The following is a 16431-nucleotide window of genomic DNA, read 5'->3' on the forward strand; positions in this document are numbered from 1 at the left end:
AAACGGGCCCAGGCTTGGGAATGACCTCTTCCCTAGTCAATGTCCCGACGCGCGGATGACTCCTTGGTGCTCAAAAATAACACACGGCTCCCTGGCACGGGCCCAGAAGCCTCTGCTCTACCAGGGAAACCAGGGTTAGAGTGGTGGGAGAATTCCCCCTTAGAGAACTGGAGCAAATGCTGCTGCTACTGCCTCCCTCTCATTGTCAGCGATGCCATTGTGTACAGGACCTACTTCCTAGCTAATGACTACACTACTATGTGAGGGCTCTGGGAAGTGAACGGAGGTGAACTGCATTGTTGGGCCATTTGACAGGCTGTACACCAGGGCTTTGAGAGGCTGCCTGGGGAGTTTCCACCAACTCCTACCCCCCTATCCTCCACTGCCCTCTACCCCCAATAATATGTTACGAAGTCCAGTGAACTTCCAGTTGGACAGTGTTGCCGGACATTTGTTTCCATGGCATGCGAAGACATCAAGAGTCAAATCAACAGGTACAAATGAATTAATGGCTCATAGACTCCCGAACCATAATGGTGAGGGAAGTCCAGTAAAAGAAAGAGGGAGAGTGGACTATAGTGTTGGTGGGGGAGGGAGTGGAGAAGTAACGAGTCTCCTCCATCTCAGTTCACTAGTTCAGCAGGGGATTTGATGTTGAGAACAGACTGAGATCGCGGAGTCTATTGGCTATAATCTCATTTGAAGTGGTTGCCTTGGCTCCAATGTCCGTCACACTGCCATGGTAAACAAGATCACCCATCCTGGAGTGGTCGCAGACGGAGACGGGGAAGATGCGTGGACCAGGGCTTCTAAATTACCAGGCGTTGACATAAGCGTGTCATGGAGGCGAAGACAATGTTAGTTGAAGGTGGTAATTTCAAGCATGACAGGGAGACGAGGACTAATTTCAGCAGGCGAGACCAGTGGCTGCAGTGTACTGTGTTCTGCTCCAGGCCTGCACAGAAGCTGCAGTAAAGCTCTCAAACAACACTAGGCCAAGCAGCCCCAAAAAAAATCCCGTTGCCATGAAGCAATTCAGCATCAGGCAACATAAAAGTGTGGCATTGGGCTGGCTGCGTGTGTGAACCAAATGAAGAAATTAAACCCACAGTAGCAAAGTACACAGAGAGGATGTGACAATCCTTTTGCAGACATGCCATCATCATTGTCATCACAGAACCAAATGGAACATTTTTAACAAGGCCCAAAATTCTGCTATCTGTCTGCCTGAGTGTCTGTCTGACCATCTGTCTGTCTGTCTGTCTGACCAACAAAAGGAACTACAGACAACAGAGACCGTCACAAGACTAAGGAAGTGATTCTAACATGATGATGACCACTGTGCTGACTGCCACTACCACCATTACTGAAGTACAGTACATTGTACATGTGATGTGGTTGGCCTGTGGCACGCTGACTTGCATAACAGTGTTATACAGGATTATACTGTGTCTCTTTTAGGGAAACTTTAATGCTATTCAATTAGACAAAACATCTCTAACAGCCATCTGATGGAGAGATGCCACTGCTGTTCTTTGTTTTGTTAATGCAACAGCACTATCACCATGACCAGACTAATCCCTACACCTAGACCAGACCAGTGTTTTCCCTACACCTGTAAAGGTGTGGCGGGCTCCTCAACCTAGCTCTGATACCTAAGAGAAGAAGTCTTCAAGTGATTTCAATTGAAACTTTTAGAAGCCCTGTATACTGATGTATGGGCCTTTGCATCCTGCCTGGAAAATAATCTAGTCTAACACTGACATAGACAGTGAGCTTGAAATCCTTCAGTGAGCTTGAAACCTGAGGTTTCAAGCCCACTGAAGCATTTCAGTATTCCATGTTCATCCGAGCCTCTTTATGATCTAGACCTTCATAGCTGGGTCTCACATGCCTCTCAGAAATACAGTCGATTCAACAAATGTTCAAAATCCTCTGCCTTGGCTGCTCTGTGCACAGACTTCTCCCACCAAGTTTAAACCATATGATGTCAATGTGGGCTCCCACCACTCTTTGGGAGGAAACTTGAGTTAGTATAGTAGAACTAAAGGTCTCTAAAAACGGAATTGTTTGATCTGAGAAAAAATTCAGGTTAGGCTGACACACACATGCAAACACAAAAACACATTGTAGACACACAGGCACAACATATGCACGCGTGTACAAGACAGGAGGTGAGAGAATGACTGRCTTGTCTGTGWTTCATGCTAAGTCATGAAGCCTGACTGTGTGATCGCTCCTTATCTGTCTGAAGCAACAGCCCTTTTCAACACAACTGGTTAAAGGCAAAAGTGCAGACCATAAACCTGCTTACTTATGGGTCTTTACATTTGAATTGCAAATGTAGCTTACTGTAACTATTTGGAGTGCATCATATAAAGGGKAGTGAGGCAGGTAGCAGCCTATAGGTCCAATGTTAATGACTGCTAATAAACAAACTTCACAAAACACTAGTATCACCTCAACTATGTGGTTGAGAATAAATATGCCAAAATGTTATAACTGCTTCAGAGTTTCAATCCAGACACTTTTTGAATGAGAAAACTTTCTGTGATTCATTATCATTACACAGTTAGGACAGCTTACAAACAGAACGTTTAGGTTCAGTAGCCTGCCTGGTGGTTGGAAAAAATATTTCCAATCTTAGTCATAAGTTGGCTGAGAAGATATTTATAAAGGCAAACTCGTTCTGCTTTGGCAGCTGTGCAGAATAAAAGACAGTACACTGCAGTGCACATGCAGGGTGAATGGTTTCTGTTCCAACTGAGAGCAATATTGGCAAGACAACAAAACACATACCAATAAGCCTATTTAGCCTTGGTAGAAATCCATAATACCCTTTTCTTCAACTTTCGCCATTGTTTTTGCTCTCATATGAAAATGATCATAAAAGAGGCAAAAAMATGTTCACCTTGTTCAGGTAGCCAACACATTACAGAATCTGAGCAAAGMTTTCCTGGTCGCCTATGTAGGCAASACTGAGGCTACTGTAGACTAATTGATCATGTTTGTATTAATATATCAGCCCCAGACAACCAACAACAGAACATGAGCTGACATTTACTCAACTTGTGTCGAGGCATTGCAAGACCATTTAAACTATATATTTCAATAACACCAAAATATTTAAAATAAAGCATTTTGATATAGTAAACTTCCATACTCTCTTCTATAATATCATAGTCTATAAATGATAGGGTTGTCTTAATATTATAGATTTGGGTCTGTCTGCCGCCCACTCAAAAGGTACTCACCTACACTGACTTTCTGCACCGCGCGACTGGCTGTGTTTCACAAAAGGCTATTATGAGACTAAAATGAACCTGCAAGATGTTCACGCGCCGGTGGCAGGAAGCACTGTGATGCAGCAAGGGCCAAGTTCAGAGGAACTTGTTCGAAGCAAAAAGGGAATTCATTGGCGGTGTATCACATCGCTAAGTAGAAAGAAATACCCTAAATATGTTGTTGACATGTTTGTGCGGATGTTTTGCAGGGAAGATATGAAAAATTCCCTTGTGTTACAGTACGCCTAGGCCTATACAATACACAGACACATATGCAGCGCGGCAGTTGTCTGAAAGTTTGAATTTTCCATTGCAATGTTCTGAAATGAAAGCTCTATCATTTGGTTGTAAAATTGAAGTCAATTTTACAGCCCTTCTTCGACAGAAAGAGGTATTTCAGTGTGACGTGGTCATGTTGTTCCCTCCATGAGCTCAAACTCATCTGTCAATCTGAGCAAATTAGGGCCAMCTGTCAACACCTTGCCGGTGTTCGAGGGAATCAAATCCGTGATTGTTATGGATTTGATGAAAAATTAAATGATGTATACATTTAACGTAGAGCTATAACTAACAGKATACTACCCTATCACTGTATGATTGTATGAAACCTATTAGAATCATAAAACTAATTCTAATGTGTGTAGTTTTAGTCAAGAATTAGAACAAGGACTTTCTGTTCCTTTTTTGTCAGACAAGCTGGAATACTATGTTCCTTACAGGACATTCTGTCCCCACCCTGGGAGGGGAGAGACCTTGGGCTTGTAGTAGATTGTTTAACAGGTGGCAGACAACGTGTGAGTAGGAGAAGACTTGTGAACTATGTTGCCATTGTATCTGAGAGGAGGAGGGACATTTATGACYAAATGTGAGGTATATAYACCAATGTACAYGAAATGATAGGCAGCGCGCTCTCGTGAATAAATTATCTGACTATTGTAACTGGGCCTCCGTCTGATTCATTCCAACCAGTTTCTTACAAATACTGGGTTTCAGGCTGAGTAATTAATACAGTTGGGTTTATGAACACTGAGAACATAATTCTCGTGACAGTGATACATTGTGGGCAAAGTGTCACTGTCTGACTGATCTATAAATAATAATGAATAGTTATTTATAATGCAAGGTGATTTGTAGATCAGTCACCAACTGCAATTCAGTCCATGGCTGCGTTTAGACAGGCAAACCAATTTTTTCTTCTTCACTAATTGGTATATTGAAAGTTAAAAGATCTGATATGATTGGTCAAAATACAAATTAGTGGAATAACTATCAGAATTGGGCTACCTGTGCAAATGCTTCAATTTTCATTAATGATGCTCATGTGTGTGAATTTGGGGTTAGCAACGTATTTTTTCCACAAAAAATACGACAACTTAAATTTCATTTTATCCAACTAAATAACTGTTATTGTTCCCAACAATTAAGTGTAATTGCCATCCAGATGTAAGTACTACATTCTTATTATGGTTTGATGATCTACTCTTATGGTTTAGCAAGCCTTTGCCTGTTGTACATTTCCATATATTGTGTGTGACTTCTGTGTGCAAGGTCATTGGAAAATTCTTGAAATAGATTGATGGAGCCCTTCCGGGTATTTCTGTGTTCCCTCGTGGGCCGGCCCTGGACATGTGACATAGGCGGCCCCTAGGGCCCCGGCTGAGTTGTGTGTTGTTGTTTTTAAGAACTCAGTCGGGGTCTCAACTTACTGTTGAGCGTTTGAGTAGTAGAATACACAAAGTGCAATTTCAAATTTGATTGAGCATCAGTAGTTTACCTATTTTTAATCAGTCATTGAATTAGCTCACGTCAGCTATTATTTTTAATACTTTTTTTTATATGTAGATTGGTAAGTTAGTTTACCCAGCTATCTAAAACTTGTAATAATAATGGCTGAATTACCGACTGGGCACGTCAAGAGGGCGTCCACTCAAATGTCTACCCATGAGGTGGGGGCCCCGAAAAGGATAAGGCTGGCCCTGGTTCCCTCATGCTGCCTTTGCCTGTTACAAAGTCTGCCATCCCATGTCATTCCCATCATTGTTTCTCAAGTGAAAGATCACCCTGTTTGTTTGATTATGCAAGACAAAGGTTGTAGGTCTTGGCCCAAGCCTTGGATTGATATGCAGGCCAATTAGGCCAATACTGAGTTGTAAGCCTTCTCTTAATAAGTTATACCATAGCTATTTGATATGTATTGTTAGATGGGGCCCCTATGCTACAAGACAAACAATTATTTGATTATTTAATAAAAAGTCCCTATATCTATATACCTTATTTAAAAGGTATCACTTGAATGGGGCGGCAGCGTAGCCTAGTGGTTAGAGTGTTGGACCTCCAACGCCGAAAGGTTGCAAGATCAAATCCCCGAGCTGACAAGGTACAAATCTGTCATTCTGCCCCTGAACAATGCAGTTAACCCACTGTTCCTAGGCTGTCATTGAAAATAAGAATTTGTTCTTATCTGACTCGCCTAGTTAAATAAAAGTAAAATTGATTTAAAATGGGACTGCACAGAATTGGCTATGGGCAGGTATGTGTGGTGTGAATCATCACTCAGGGTAGACCATATACATGACATATCTTGTGAAATATCTCATGTAATCCACACATGCAACATACTGCTATGTTGCCTCTCCCTTAAGCCACTCAAAACTCATCAGTTGAGTAACTACTTGTGTTATTAGTGGGGTGGGGCTACCTGTGTCTGTTCATGAGATAATGAAGACATTGACCTCTAACCCTGTTACAGGGGCTGAGTCACTGGCTTYCTGGTGCTCTTTCATGCCGTCCCTAGGAGGGGTGCGTCACTTGAGRGGGTTGAGTTACTGACGTGATCTTCCTGTCTGGGTTGGCGCCCCCCCTTGGTTTGTGCTGTGGTGGAGACCTTTGTGGGCTATACTCGGCCTTGTCTCAGGATTGTAAGTCGGTGGTTGAGGATTTCCCTCTAGTGGTGCGGGGGCTGTGCTTTGGCAAAGTGGGTGGGGTTATATCCTTCCTGTTTGGCCCTGTCCGGGGGTTTCTTCGGATGGGGCCACAGTGTCTCCTGACCCCTCCTGTCTCAGCCTCCAGTATTTATGCTGCAGTAGTTTGTGTCGGGGGGTTAGGGTCAGTTGGTTACCTGGAGTACTTCTCCTGTCTTATCCAGTGTCCTGTGTGAATTTAAGTATGCTCTCTCTAATTCTCTCGATCTCTCTTTCTCTCTGAGAACCTGAGCCCTAGGACCATACGTCAGGACTACCGGGGCATGATACAACACTGGCTGGTCCCCAGTCCGCCTGGCCTTGCTGCTATTCCAGTTTCAACTGTTCTGCCTGCGGTTACGGAACCCCTACCTGTCCCAGACCTGCTGTTTTCAACTCTTAATGATCGGCTATGAAAGCCAACTGAGATTTATTCCTGATTATTATTTGACCATGCTTGTCATTTATGAACATTTTGAAAATCTTGGCTCTCTCTAATTTTCTCCTTCTCTCTTTCTTTCTCTCGGAGGACCTGAGCCCTAGGACCATACGTCGGGACTACCGGCCGTGGTGACTCCTTGCTGTCCCCAGTCCGCCTGGCCTTGCTGCTATTCCATTTCAACTGTTCTGCCTGCGGTTATGGAACCCTACCTGTCCAGACCTGCTGTTTTCAACTCTTAATGATCGGCTATAAAAGCCAACAGATTTATTCCTGATTATTATTTGACCATGCTTGTCATTTATGAACATTTTGAAAATCTTGGCTCTCTCTAATTTTCTCCTCTCTCTTTTCTTTCTCTCGGAGGACCTGGGCCCTAGGACCATGCGTCGGGACTGCCGCCCGTGGTGACTCCTTGCTGTCCCCAGTCCGCCTGGCCTTGCTGCTATTCCAGTTTCAGCTGTTCTGCCTGCGGTTATGGAACCGCCACCTGTCCCAGACCTGTTGTTTTTTCAACTCTTGATGATCGGCTATGAAAAGCCAACTGAAAATTATTCATGATTATTATTTGACCATGCTTGTCACTTATGAACATTTTTAACATCTTGGCATAGTTCTGTTATAATCTCCACCCGGCACAGCCAGAAGAGGACTGCCACCCCTCATAGCCTGGTTCCTCTCTAGGTTTCTTCCTAGGTTTTGGCCTTTCTAGGGAGTTTTTCCTAGCCACCGTGCTTCTACACCTGCATTACTAGCTGTTTGGGGTTTTAGGCTGGGTGTCTGTACAGCACTTCGAGATATTAGCTGATGTACGAAGGGCTATATAAAATAAAATTGATTGATTGATTGACCTCCCAGGATATTGTGCCATTTAATGTCATGGTAATGCTGGGGGCACCTTCGTAGACTCCTAATTAGGCCCCTCTCTCCCATTGTTAGTCAGGTGGTCATGTGTCCTCCAATGGAAGCTTTCAACCATCTGACAAGCAATGCCAGATTAGTGCATTGTCTGGCAGCTTATAATGGCTTTTGACATGCAGCATGTAAAGTGTTGTAGCTACAGTTTAGATAGTCACCTCTCTTCCCTTTCTGTCTTATTCACGTTAGTCTTGATTAAAACTAAGCTATGTAGGATTGTTGACAGCGCAGTAACTGAGGTTTGGGTTTAAATTGAACATACTGTTAACAGAGCACCTTGTCTGTAGGCTATGCTTTAGGGAATGTCCATATTAAAACAAAGCTTTTCTGTAGTGGCTATCCCTCTGTAAGCATTATACTGTAACCCCCTTGTTGACTGTCAATCATGAACTAGTCTAGCTCCGAACCTGTGTATTATAGAGTTTAGTTTTACTGCTCATGCAAAAAATACTAAAGCCGTTTCATCACAGTCCCACCTCCTAAATTATACAAGATGGTGTTGAAAGTGGATAGTTTTAATGTAATTTTAGCCTTACATCTGACACATTAAAATCAAGGCTCTTGCTATATTCTAAGTTTATACTGGAAATCATCACTCACCTCAAGTCGTGTTGACACTTCTAGCTGTGCTGAGTTGATTCTAGACCACTGCTATGTTTTGTTCCACTGTCGTTGTGATCCCTGGCAACATGGGAGCTTCCTGAGAATGTGCACATCAGACAGAGGTCAGGAACCAGGATCTGTGCTCTGAGTTCTCTCATTGGCTGCTGAGCCAGGTGCAATCTGACACCTGCCCTGATAGTGTTATCTGTTTTCCAGTACTTGCACACTGCTCAGTGCTCTTAGCTTGATGTGAAACATATACAGTAGGTTTTACTTACAGGTGATCAGTGTGAGCTGTGAAAGTAATCACTTTTCTGCAAATGCAACGTTCCAACAATTAGTTTCATAAAATTTTAATTTGCTCTCCTCGACTAGTGTTTGTACAATTTATAGCTTTTTCAGATTGAAGACATCTCATTAGCCCCATTTTAGTTTTACCATGGGAATGTCCTATAGCCTGATCCTCCACATAGGCGCTGGAGAGGGTTCAGCTCCAGAGTAAGGCCACCCTGTCTAGGACAGGGATTCTTTCTCAGAAGGCTGTAGGTGTTGCAACAGGTTACACATGCTCTAAACAGGACATTGACAACTGCACTTACGGCTTTGCTGACCTGAAGCCAGTTTCTAACTTGGAGTCTGACTTTGTTTTCCCTCCCCTGACTAATGCTAACATGAACTATCCAGCCATGTGTAAAAAACAAGGTATGTACTACAACTAGAGACGAGCTCATGGCTCCATAGGTGATTTTACTTTTCAACCTTTTTAATTAAAAAAATAAAATGTAAAATTTGGTTTCTTCAGGTAGGTACAAGCAACCTAACCACTGACTACTTTGTTTTTGTATCTGCAGATCCTTGTGAGGAGATGCACTGTGGACCTCACAGGCTGTGTGTAAAGAAGCACGGAAAGCCTGTCTTCTCTTCAGAGTCTAACATCTGCTCTGTATAGGGGGATTCTTACTACCGCACCTTCGTCGTAGTAACACTTTGCCGTGATTGTGGCTAGTACGTGTCCATACTGTCTCGTTGCTTTTGCAGATCAATAGTCAGAAGAGGAACCTGCCCCTAGCCCTGGGCGCCGGCTCTCTGCCTTTATACCCTAGCAGCTCCACCGTTGTCTTGGAAACAGACTTTGGCCTGATGCTGCGGTATGACTGGCATCACAACCTTGAATTGGAAGTGGCACCGGAGCTGTCTGTTTCACTGTGTGGTCTCTGTGGAAACTACAACCACAATGCAACTAATGACTTTGCCACCCCTGATGGAACCGTGGCAGCTGTGGACTTCGCGCTTCGCTGGAAAGTGGACACTGACGGAGCCTTATGCACAGAGGAATGCAGCGCCTCATGTCCTGTGTGCAGTACAGGCCAAGTGAACTCTAAACCTGCARTGGGTTCGSTTTCAGGCTGCTGCAGAGCCACGGCCATGTTGATCCTGACCCGGACGTCCGCAGCTGCAAGGCTGACCAGCGTGCTGCCGATGGAGCTCCTTCTGCTGTTTAGGTCGATGCAGGCCTACTCTGACATATGTCAGAGGCTGGGGCTCAGAGTCTTTCAAGGCCGGCTACCTCGCAGTGCAAGGCTGGCTACCTGCTCAGTGGCAGCCACTGTGTCCCATACAGCAGGTGTGACTGCAGACATCAGCGTCTCTACTACCTCCCCAAGGAGATGTTCTGGATGGACTGCCAGTGTCGGAAGCAGTGCACCTGCCAGCCTTCCTCCAAGAACGTCACCTGTGTCCAAGCCCAGTGTCAGGAGGACAAGATGCGCAATATTCTGGCTGGGCTACCATAAGGAAGAGCTAAGGGTGTGCACAGCTCAAAGGGATCGGCATTGCACCACTTTTGACGGGAACAGGTATGACTTCCAAGGCACCTGTGCGTACATTTACATTTACATTTAAGTCATTTAGCAGACGCTCTTATCCAGAGCGACTTACAAATTGGTGCATTCACCTTATGATATCCAGTGGAACAACCACTTTACAATAGTGCATCTAACTCTTTTAAGGGGGGGGGGTTAGAAGGGATTACTTTATCCTATCCTAGGTATTCCTTAAAGAGGTGGGGTTTCAGGTGTCTCCGGAAGGTGGTGATTGACTCCGCTGACCTGGCGTCGTGAGGGAGTTTGTTCCACCATTGGGGTGCCAGAGCAGCGAACAGTTTTGACTGGGCTGAGCGGGAACTGTACTTCCTCAGAGGTAGGGAGGCGAGCAGGCCAGAGGTGGATGAACGCAGTGCCCTTGTTTGGGTGTAGGGCCTGATCAGAGCCTGAAGGTACGGAGGTGCCGTTCCCCTCACAGCTCCGTAGGCAAGCACCATGGTCTTGTAACGGATGCGAGCTTCAACTGGAAGCCAGTGGAGAGAGCGGAGGAGCGGGGTGACGTGAGAGAACTTGGGAAAGTTGAACACCAGACGGGCTGCGGCGTTCTGGATGAGTTGTAGGGGTTTAATGGCACAGGCAGGGAGCCCAGCCAACAGCGAGTTGCAGTAATCCAGACGGGAGATGACAAGTGCCTGGATTAGGACCTGCGCCGCTTCCTGCGTGAGGCAGGGTCGTACTCCTGTCTCTTATACACATCTAGATGTGTATAAGAGACAGGTGTCGTACTCTGCGAATGTTGTAGAGCATGAACCTACAGGAACGGGTCACCGCCTTGATGTTAGTTGAGAACGACAGGGTGTTGTCCAGGATCACGCCAAGGTTCTTAGCACTCTGGGAGGAGGACACAATGGAGTTGTCAACCGTGATGGCGAGATCATGGAACGGGCAGTCCTTCCCCGGGAGGAAGAGCAGCTCCGTCTTGCCGAGGTTCAGCTTGAGGTGGTGATCCGTCATCCACACTGATATGTCTGCCAGACATGCAGAGATGCGATTCACCACCTGGTTATCAGAGGACAGAGAACAGAGCGTACCAGCTGGTGAGGCACTTCCCTAGCTCGGGAGACCTGCCTGGTTTCAGTGTGGCGACGCAGAACAAGAGGGGGCCGACACCAACACATGGTTACTCTATTGAGATCTCTCATTACTGGGATGAAGTAGTTGTGGTGAGTTGGCCTGTTTTGGATACATATTGAACAGAGTTCCTGTCTGCACTATTGTCTAAAAATATCAGTGTTAGAAGATTTGTAATATCACCTCGTCTTGGACATGCCCTTTTGACTACTTCTCAATCTTGTTTCAGGTGAATGGGATTATTTTGAGCCTTCCTTCAGTGTTGAGCCAAGGCAAAGTGAAGATCTACATGATTGGGCTCTCCAAGTGTATTGAGACTGACTTCGGTGTCCTGGTCACATACAACCGGGACCTCCTGACTGTCCAAGTGCCCAGGGTCTTCTCTGGCTCCCTCTGTGGCAACTTCAACACAGGCCCAGAGGACTATCTAACAGACAATGGGGACATCAATGCCCGAAGTTGGAGGCAGCTTATGATAGAGAAATGAACATTACATTCTCTGGKAACAGCTCTGATGGACATACCTGCAGTCAGCATGCCAAATCCATGCTCCCTCAACTTGAAACATCTGTGGCATTGTGTTGTGACAAAACTGCAAGTTTTAGAGTGGCATTTTGTTGTCCCCAGCACAAGGTGCACCTGTGCAATGATCATGCTGTTTAATCAGCTTCTTGATATGGCACACCTGTCAGGTGAACAGATTATCTTGGCAAAGGAGAAATGCTCACTAACAGGGATGTAAACAAGTTTGTGCACAAAATTTAAGAGAAACAAGCTTTTTGTGCGTATASAACATTTCTGGGATCTTTTATTACAGCTCATGAAACGTGGGACCAAAACTTTACATGTTGCGTTTATATTTTTGTTCAGCATGCATTTTCTGAGTTGTAGTCATTGGTACACACCTTTGCAAAATGTTTTGCATCAGAAAATAATTGTTTGTATATAGTAGTCCTGTTTGGTTCCAAGGGAATACATTTCTGTTATACATGCTCTGACCAGAACATTTGACTGTTTTCTCATGTTCCAAGACTAGAGGTTTGATTACTCGGAGGGCGTAGTCAGTAATGACACATTATCACATTTATTATGACATATTATTTATCATCAATTCCCAAACCTGAATTTATGCAGCTCTAATGCGGCTGTAATCCCTGACATGTTGCCACAACTACACCACAGACCAAAATGTGCCATGCTTCATTTAGCCCAGGCTGTCACAAACAGCCCTATGATTAATGTCTTAACTGTATGTGAGTCACTACACCTGTGTACAGGACTTGACTAATCCCAAAACCTTTYTGGGGTGTCAGTTGAAGGGAGGGTTGTGTAACAAACACACACTGACTCATTGTGTTTCTGCAGAAGTGGGAGGTTTCCTGGTTGGATGGGTGCTCTGAGGTGTACATGTTCCGCCCCTGGCTCCCTGCGCTGAGATGGCAGCCTCTGCCCTAAGGGTCAAGCTGCACCCTTCTTGAAAGTTCAACAACAAACACAATTTAATTTTACCGATGGCAATTTGAATGCACAGAAATACCATGGTCAGATCCTGAGGGCCGTTCTTTTTTTAAGGTATCTTTGACCAACAGATGCATATTTGTATTCCCAGTCGTGAAATTCATAGATTAGGGCCTAATGAACTTATTTCAATTGACTGATTACCTCATGAACTATAACTCAGTAAAAGCTTTATTGTTTTATGTTGCGTTTATTTTTTTGTTCCGTATACGTTGGATGTATTCGGCCTGACGTATTTACTAGGATTTATACTATACCTATGATTCATACTTCCTCAATGCTTTCATTCTCCCTGAGTTGGCAATGACCTTATTTATTTCACCATTTTGCACACACTTTACACCAAATCTTGAATGCTAACCTACAGGGGCTAGTGGAATTGTTATTGTCAATCAAAAACTTGGTCAGAATTAATTAACCTGTCAATTGTTCAGAAGCTAACGGCATGCATGTCAATCTCTATCACACTGCTGGTTGAGTATACATCAACTTTAGAAAGATTCCAACAGCGCAGTTTTTTCCTCTGTGCAGATTAGAATGCCTGTTCGGAATATTTGATGCCACTCAATAGTCAACGCATTTATAATCATCTACTTTAAACGAACAGACTGTAATAATCACAAGAACAATGGACAATTTTGATATGCTTTGAAATTTGATACATTCAATTAGGAACACGGTCAACTGCAGTAGTCGTCAAATCTGTGTGAATTCTCTCAAGAGCCTAATTCTTGTTGCCTGTCTTTCCAGTCCAAGCCCTTAATCTGTTGACCTGGCCCAGAAAGCTAATTGCTGGGTGCTCGGAGGCCACCACTACTGCACCTTTGATGGCCTGGTGTTTAACTAACATGGAAACTACTCTGGTCCAGAAATGCACCCACGCCAGTACGTTACAAATACACACATGCATCCTCTGGGCATGTCTATTTGTCAACCGTTTTGTAATTGTTTTCCATCGAGTGATTGTTTAACATCCCTTTTGTAATAAGAGTTCACTGGGTCATTCTCTGGGTGACTGATGGGCTGTGTTTGAATATAAATTTGTGTCAAGTTCAAGTCTGTATGGCATTTTAGCCAGACTGGGTGAAAAATGGAGATTACAGAATTGTACAAAGCCTTTCAGGGAAGACATTTTTAATAAGATAAAAATAAGTTATGTTTCAGTGGAATGACTTTGAAGTGGAATGATTACTCTGGTTGATTGCACAATTTGAGAGCTGCCAATCACATGTTCCAATGCCATTTTAGTTAATCATTGCCTATTGACACATTTGATTATATTAATTATTCCACACAAGTAAATGTTAACATTAAATACATCAACCCTTTACTCTGAAATTACCCTTTGTCTCCTTTCTCTCTTTGAAGGTGAATGGCCAGAGAAGGCTCCTGCCTGTGACTCTCCATTCTGGCTCGTTGAAGATCCATCAGAGCAGTCTGTTCTCGGTCGTTGACACCAGCTTCGGCCTCCATGTCAAATACGACTGGTTCTACTACATCCTGGTAAGCCTGCCCAAGAGACGCTCTGACATGTGTGGCAACAACCATGGCAACAAGGATGATGACCTTCGCATACCAGAGGGTGCTACTGCTGTGGATGAGGCGGCCTTCGGCTGGAGCTGGAGGAGGGTCTTGGACTAGGAGGGTCAGTCCTGCCATGCGGACTGTGGAGGCCCCTGCTCCAACACGGATCTACAGTACAGTAAGGAAAGCTCCAGGACGTCTGGGATCTGGTCGCAGCAAAACCCTCTCAGTTGGTGCCATGATGTGGTGGACCCTAGGGTCTAATGTCATCAGTAAGTGCAAGAACCAGGAAGTCCTGTGCCAGGCTCTGCAGGCCTACACCAGTGCTTGTCAGTCCGCCCAGGTTCCAATCAAGCCATGGAGGAGCAGCACCTTCTGCCGTAAGCATTCAGACTGGTGTTACATTCAGACATGTAAATGTATTTGACATGGCTCTGCAGTGTCGTTTGTCTTTTATGTAGTTTTAATGTCACATGCACAAGTACAGCGAAATGCCTTTCTTGCAAGCTCCAAACCCAACAATGCAGTAATCAATGTAGCACAAAAAAGGTTAGTGGTGGAAAAAGTACCCTATTGTCATAGTAAAGATATTGTAGATTAATAGAAAATTATCAGAGTAAAAGTGAGTCATCCAGTAAAAGTCTAAAAGTATTTGATTTAAAATATACCTAAGTATCAAAAGTATAAATCATTTCACATTCCTTATTAAGCAAACCAGACAGCACAATGTACTATTTTATTTTATGTTTATGGCTAGCCAGGGGCACACTCCAACACTTACGCAATCATTTACAAAAAAAGCATTTGTGTTTTGTGAGTCCGCCAGATCAGAGGCAGTAGGGATGACCAGGGCTGTTCTCTTGATAAGTGCGTGAATCTGACCATTTCCCTATCCTGCTAAGCAGTCAAAATGTAGCAGGTACTTTTGGGTGTCAGGGAAACTGTATAAAGTACATTATTTAGGAATGTAGTGAAGTAAAAGTTGTCATACATAAATAGTAAAGTACAGATACCCAAAAATAGTACTTAAGTAAAAAATACTTTACAGTACTACTTAAGTACCTTACACCACTGTGTAATGTAGAACAAAAACACACAATAAATATGATCCAATACCATTTTTACAATGTGCAGGGTTACTGGAGTGATAGAGGTTGATAATGTATGTATAGGGGTAAGGTGACTAGGCATCAGGATATGATAAACAGAGTAGCAGCAGCATACATGATTGTGTGTAGATTCAGTATAAATGTGCATGTTATATGTTTATGTTTTTGAGTGTGTATAGAGACAGTGCAGAAATAAAATACAAGGGTCAACTTGGTCCGTGTAGCCATTATGTTAGCTATTTAGCAGTCTAATGGCTTGGGGATAGAAGCTGTTCAGGAGCCTGTTGGTGTCAGACTTACCACTTGCATCGGTACCGCTTGCCGTGAGGAAGCAGAGAGAACAGTCCATGGCTTGATTGGCTGGAGTCTTTAACGATTTTCGTACCTTCCTTTCACACCACCTGATATAGAGGTCCTGAATGGAAGTCGGCCTCAGTGACGTACTGGGCTGTCTGCACCACCCTCTGTAGCGCCATGCGATCGAAGGCAGTGCTGTTGCCATACCAAGCAGCGATGCAGACAGTCAAGATGCTCTAAATGCTGTAAAACTTTGAGGATTTGAGGGACCATGCAAAAACTAACTTTTTAAATGTATGCATGTATGTAGTGCATTAGGTAAGTATTCATACACCTTCCCTTTTTCCAACTTTTCTTATGTTACATTCTTGTTCTGAAATGTATTAAATATTTTTTTTCATCAATCTATATATATAGTTCAAGACCTATAATGACAAAGCAAAAACAGGTTTTTAGAAATGTTTGCACATTTCTTAAAAATGAAAAACAGAAATAACTTGTTTACATAAGTATTCAGACCCCTTGTTATGAGACTCGAAATTGAGCTCAGGTGCATCCTGTTTCCATTGATCATCCTTGAGATGTTTCTACAACTTGATTGGAGCCCACGTGTGGTAAATGCAATTGCTTGGACATGATTTAGAAAGGCACAGACTTGTCTGTATAAGGTCCCACAGCTGACAGTGCATGTAGAAGCAAAAACCAAGCCATGAGGTTGAAAGAATTGACAGGATTGTGTCAAGGCACAGATCTGGGGAAGGGTATCAAAAAATGTCTCCAGCATTGAAGGTCCCCAAGAACACAGTGGCCTCCATCATTCTTAAA

General features: G+C 43.8%; 1 protein-coding gene across 2 annotated transcripts in view; it reads right to left on the reverse strand.

Moving 5' to 3' along the window:
- The window catches only part of LOC139023738 (uncharacterized), an 18277-nt gene extending 9967 nt beyond the window's left edge, over positions 1–8310 (reverse strand). The window contains exon 1 of one of the 2 annotated variants that reach the window (XM_070437497.1): positions 8202–8310. The gene's annotated coding sequence lies outside the window, so the exon portion shown is untranslated. Of the gene's footprint in view, positions 1–3254; positions 3350–8201 lie in introns of those variants that run through there. The other variant, XM_070437498.1, reaches the window with a different exon arrangement.
- Positions 8311–16431: the final 8121 nt, after the last annotated feature.

This window comes from Salvelinus sp. IW2-2015, linkage group LG35, assembly GCF_002910315.2.
Source record: "Salvelinus sp. IW2-2015 linkage group LG35, ASM291031v2, whole genome shotgun sequence".
Classification (NCBI taxonomy): Eukaryota; Metazoa; Chordata; class Actinopteri; order Salmoniformes; family Salmonidae; genus Salvelinus; species Salvelinus sp. IW2-2015.